The following is a 6,241-nucleotide window of genomic DNA, read 5'->3' as shown; positions in this document are numbered from 1 at the left end:
GATTAGGGAATACTTGAAATCAAGTATTTCCTATCAGTACACTAAAAGGGGGTATAAAATCAAGTACCCGCAAGGGCCCCGGCGAGTGTGTTATTGGTACACACGTGACGTTTAGGGATGCTGCGCAGGTTATTAAATTTAAACCGGATCCTCCTAAGCAGGTAAAAAAAGTAGACATGGTATAATTATAAAATGCCTCCAAACACCTGCATGGGCTCTGTCCAACGTGTTATTGGTACACACGTGACGTCTAGGGATGCTGCGTGGGTCGACAAGTGAATTCAAGTTCGAACCCGATCCTTCTATACAGATCAATAGGAGTCGACATGGTTCGAATCAACAAATAAGTATACAGTCGTGACGGCTGGTATATTTATTTTATTGTATTCATATTAGGTCGTCAATGCCTATAACAATAAGAATTCACTAACGAATGCTCAAAACCTACGAAACCCGATCCCTTATTAGCAAGACGATAGGGTTGACAAGGTTTAAGACATAAATATTCTCAAATGACCCCTTACACCCTAATGATGGCCGTGTTGGATGCAAATCTCAATCGGAGGGGTCCATTCCAAATATTTTCAAATGCTATCCCAAATTCCACAAAAAAACCAAAAAATCTCAAAATCCAAAATGCAAAGATATTTAAATTTGAAATTCAACTATCAAACACTTAAAGCAAAATCCATCCACCATCCGCAACAGTTTGTCGGGGTGGACAAATTGAAATCTACTTCAGCTCACAAAGAGCTAATGCCTAGTCAAAAATATCACTAGGATTCATTCTCAAACAATCTCCAGCCAGTAAGGACGTGGTACGTTTCCTCTAACCGGCGGTTTTGTCGTCAAATGGCACCGCAGGATAAACGATTATGACCCGGGGCCCTCTAAACCGAGTGGTTTTGCCGTCAAATGGCACCTCGAAATACCGGTTATGGCCAGAGTTAATACGCTCCTTAATGACATCAAATCCTTGAGATATGAGTTAATAGGATATGATCGATAGGGCACAAAGCCCTCTGTTAGCTAAGGTGGATTCAAATTTGTCCCCTTAGACAAACATTCACCCTAGGTCTACAAGGTCACCTTGGACGAAGCAACCCATGGCTACCGACAAGGATCCTTCTGTCAGGTTGGGTCGACTATCTCCTCTGACTAAGTAGACCAGGGACCATGATGGCCCGGGATGACGGAACCATGGGATCTTGATCAGGTCCATCATCCATTCCCCCATCATTCGCTTTAAGTGCAATATGGTGCAATTTCCTATTTTAAATATCAAGCTTTCCAAACCTTTTCGAATACCCAAATTCAAACCCAATCTCCAAATCCTATGCCCATGCTGCTACTATATGCCAGATAACACGTATCATTTACGTATCTGATTGACGACTAGCCTTAATTGAAAGTTCTTTCTCGTCATCGGGTGGGGTAATTAACTATAGGGGCTTGCGCCTATAGGAAACCATAACTCAGATCATAAAATCCTCGCAAAATGAGGGCGAAATCTCTGGGTAGTGTCTTATCTACAAATCCATCTGCCTTTCAAAATTTACCCCGGAATTTATTCCGTTAAAACTCCCCTCGCCAAAGAAAAAAGCAAAAAACAGTCATGCGCTGTGGGGAGGCCGGGGCCGAATTTTCGGAGCCCACAATCATCCACACAAGGAGACTTCATGGCAGAGACTTGATGGTGGATCAAAATTTAAGGAGTTGCTAAAAATTTTTTAATTCAAAGAAATATGGACTAAAAGAGTGGCCAAACTTTGCCCAACTTAATCTTACAATGATTTTAAAGAAGCTTGAAATATTGAATAGAGGGTAGCAAAAAATATTGCTTTAGATGGTTTATAATTGAGAGAAAAAAATAAGAAGAAAAAAAAGACATTTAAATACCTGAGATAAAATATCGAAGGTCTAAATTTGTTGACCAAGTTAGATGTTTTAAAATTAAGTTTCAGAGAATCTTGATTAAATATGAATATATTAGGGAAATATGAAAGAATTATTTGAAGGTATTAAATGAGAATTTTAAAGGCAATTTATTTAGAAGAGCATAAGGAATAGAATAATGAAATATATTATAAACTGATTGAAAAAAATGAAAGTGGTTGATTTAGGTTTGAAGATGACTCCTAATGGTAAACTTTTAGGTACAAATGAATACTTAATGAATTGATATATTAGCACTTTGGTTGGCATGATTTAGAGTGGTATGTAAGAAAAAAGTCATTGGTTGTCAAGTGTGGATGTGATGAGAATATTAAGATGGATATGTGTGAAAACCAAAAATATATATATTGAAATGTGATTATTTTAGAAGGATTGTAGGAGTAGCTATTGTCGGACAAAAGAAGATGAAAATAGACTAACTTGCTTTGATGAAGGGTTGAAGATACACCAGTAAGACAAGATAAGATTAATGCTAACAAATTAGGATTTTAACTGATAGAACAAAGGTAACATGGCTAGAAGTGTGCAAAAGGATTTGCATTAGATAGAGTTCACATGTCTCATGCAACATTTAATAAAAATGGATAGAAAATGGGTAATGATAAAGTTGACATCATTTGATGGTGATGCTGATGACAATGATGATGATTGAAGGAATTTGAGATATCAGGTGATAGGTTAGTTTTACCTGCAATTTAATCATCTGCTAGAGCCCTTAAACCCTCCCTTATTTTCCTGTATACCAATGCATTTTCCATTTTTCTACAATATTACCTACGAAACTTGTGATACAATGCTATATGAAATTAAAAATTTCTCATTAAAAAATGAAGATATTGAGGTGTGCAGGGTACACTTAAGGCAATTTTGTATCTATGATAATGTTTTTTTACATTGACTTCCAGGTTCAACTTCAAATGTAACTTTATTCACTGCATCTGATAGCCTACTCAACTAGTGATAAATATATTAGATTGCTGCTATATTTTCTCTGGATCTTAAGCAAATGATCTCATCTAGAGCCACAGGCCATGTCATCTTTTGAATGTTCTTTTGTCGTCTCATTACATATTTTCTCTGGATCTTTTTAGCTTTTGCATGCTGGTAACTTTTTCATGCAACTATTAATTTAACTTATAGTTAATGCTTAAAAATTGATTACACTATCTTAAAACACAATATTGTTTAAAAAATTTGTTCCCAAAAGAGACCTAAATTTAAGTGGAAGACATGATGGTGAGGTGCGTATTACGAGTATTAGGGGTTTTAAAATTGCCCTAAGGCATTAGGTACTAGGCTTTGCATGAAGCATTGCTTACTGTAGGAACTTGGTTGCAATGGAGATTTTCATTGATAAAGCTGCTAAATTTTTAGAATCAAATGTGAAATTGTTATGGATTATCAGCTCAATGAGGCCTTCAAAATTATTGGGTTGTCTATAGCCAAGTACAATGGTTGTGGTTTTGACTAGTCACAAGATTTTGAGCTTGTCTAAGCGCCATTCTTTGTTACACTAGCCAAATTTGGGGCTTCTTTTCGTCATGATATTTGTGTTGACAAACTATGATGTGAACATGGTGTTGAAAATCCATAGTGAGAATTTGTTGATTACGAAGCAATTGACCCTTTTTTGTAGGATATGTGATCAGGCTACTGTGCAAAAAACAAAATTGGATTTGATTGCTTTCTAAAAGAGCTTTATATGTGCTGTGAACTACCAAATGGGTTAAATGTCCATTTTTAATGCGTTAATTTGTAGAAACTTGTTTTCTTATTTCTTAACTAGTGTTTTGTTACGATCGAAAATGGAAATCAGAAGTTGCAATGACAGTTTGTGTATTCAATTGTGCCTCATTATTTTTGGTGTAAAATAGGGGGAAACATGTAGACTTATGAATGAGTATTTTATAAAACCTCCTTATGATGATCTTGGGGCATCGACATCAGTCTTTTGGATTGTAGTTTTATGTAGACTGGTCAGCATATCCCGTGTATTGTTGTACATGTTAGATTGAGATTAACCAAAAATGATGTATCATTTCCTGCACTTGTGGTAGATGTCTTAGTTGGTTTTTCCTGTTAATTGTTTCTCAGATTCTCTCGTGTTATTTGTTACTTGATGATAGCATGCTATGTTCTAATTGCCTCAAAATTTCATGTTATACGGAGATATTCTGTCTTATTTTAACTGAAATTTTAAAGGAAAATTGCAAAACCTGTTTATAACAAATGGCTTTCATTTTTTTTTTCCAAAAAGAAAAAAAAAAAGAATGAACATATTTATTTTGAGCGTTAAGGTAATTTTTGCTGTTGAGGTTTTTAATGCTCTTTTGAAATTTACAAATGACCCTTAAAGAAATAAGTACACAATTTTTTATGATTTAATCAACAAATGGGTCTTTAGTCATTAGATAATTAATCATCATTGCTAGCCTTATTCCGAGCTTCCAATTATTTGAGTCGGCTTCATGAATCCCCATTTTCTATTTGTTCTTGCTTAGTGATGCCGAAGGAGTTAAATCTATTATTAACAAATTATTTTGAACAACTTGTAGCCATCTAATCATAGGCATATCCCTTTACCTTTCTAATTCTCTAGTAGTAATCTTATCTATTTAACTAATTAGTGCATTCTCTACCCTTTGTTGTATATGTCAAAACTACCAAAAACTTGTTAATTTTCTTTTCATTTATATATTGATTTACACTATTAAATTACTTAGTATACTATTGTTTATCAAATTACAATTGCGGATTGAAGGATAATGAAAAGGTTCCCATTGTCAAACTAAAATTAGGACGGGAAAGGTTGAGGCTTGATGATTGGTTAATATTTGATTGAAGAAATTCTGCTTAGATCTTTGAAACTACTCCAAATTTGATGTTTGCTAGTATGAGGGCATGTTCTACAAGCTAATCACCACAGTTTATTCTTTTATGGTGAGCAGGAAGGCTTTCCTAGGATGCAACCTTCAAATTACATGCGATAAGTTAACCTGATTGTGGTGAGAAGTGTGTGAAGGTTTATGAGTTAAATGAATGTACAGCCTCTTGTAGGATGTGCATATGCTAGGAGAAAATAGATGGCGGGTGCGATAATAGGATATAGAAATTTGCTGGGAGAAGTTGGACTTAATTTATGAGTGATATGTGATCCTGCAATAGCAACCATATATTTTAAAAATGAGAAGTGAATTTAGTTATATTATATATATATATACTTTGAAGAAAAGAAGATTATTTTTTTTTTCAAAAACTTTTTGGTGTTTCTAGAAGAAATTTTGACCATACCGCATTGAATAGTAATTATAGGTGTTTATCTTAGAAGTTGAAGGAAATCAATAAAAAGATATGATTGACTTGTGATAAATTTATGAAACTTGAAAGGTGAGCACTTATTAATTATTTGAGATATATTGCTAAGCGATAAAAATTTGAATTTTATGGTTCAACCTAACTTATATGGTAGTAGATTGCTAGTTGAATCAAGAAGATTGTATAAAGATTTTAAAATGCTTAGAAGTAGATGATCCATACAAGGAAACTTCATGACAGAGACTTGATGGTGGATCAAAATTTGAGGTACAAAAATTTTTTTAATTCAAAGAAATATGTACAAAAAGAGTGGTCAAAATTAATACAACTTAGTCTTACAATGATTATAAAGAAGCTAGAAATCTTGAATAGTGGGTAACCCTACATATTGCTTTAGATTGTTTATAATTGAGAGAAAAAAATAAGATGAAAAAAAGACATAAAAATACCTGAGATAAAATATCGAAGGTCTAAATGTGTTGATCAAGTTAGATGTATTAAAATTAAGGATCATAGAATCTTGATTAAATATGAATATATTAGGGAAATATGAAAGAATTATTTGAAGGTATTAAATGATAATTTTAAAGGCAATTCATTTAGAAGGGCATAAGGAATAGAACAATGAAATATATTATAAACTGATTAAAAAAAATGAAAGTGGTTGATTTTGGTTTGAAGATGACTCATAATGGTAAAGTTCTAGGTACAAATGAATACTTAATGAAATTTATAGAGTGGTAAGATATATTAGCACTTTAGTTGGCATGATTTAGAGTGGTATGTACGAAAAAAGTCATTGGTTGTCAAGTGTGGATGGGATGAGAATATTAATATGGATATTTGTGAAAACCAAAAAAAGATATATTGAAATGTGATTATTTTAGAGGGATTGTAGGAGTGGTGCACTTGTTGGACAGATGTGATAACCGGTTCTTCCGGCCGGTTCAACCGAACCGGCCGACCCGCC

General features: G+C 33.8%; 1 protein-coding gene across 1 annotated transcript in view; it reads left to right on the top strand.

Moving 5' to 3' along the window:
* Positions 1–6,241, top strand: part of LOC110104520 (pre-mRNA-splicing factor SPF27 homolog) — a 24,257-nt gene that overhangs the window by 9,800 nt on the left and 8,216 nt on the right. The window lies entirely within an intron of this gene.

Source organism: Dendrobium catenatum, unplaced genomic scaffold (assembly GCF_001605985.2).
Source record: "Dendrobium catenatum unplaced genomic scaffold, ASM160598v2 fragScaff_scaffold_434, whole genome shotgun sequence".
Lineage (NCBI taxonomy): Eukaryota > Viridiplantae > Streptophyta > Magnoliopsida > Asparagales > Orchidaceae > Dendrobium > Dendrobium catenatum.
This window is presented reverse-complemented; position numbering and strand designations above follow the sequence as displayed.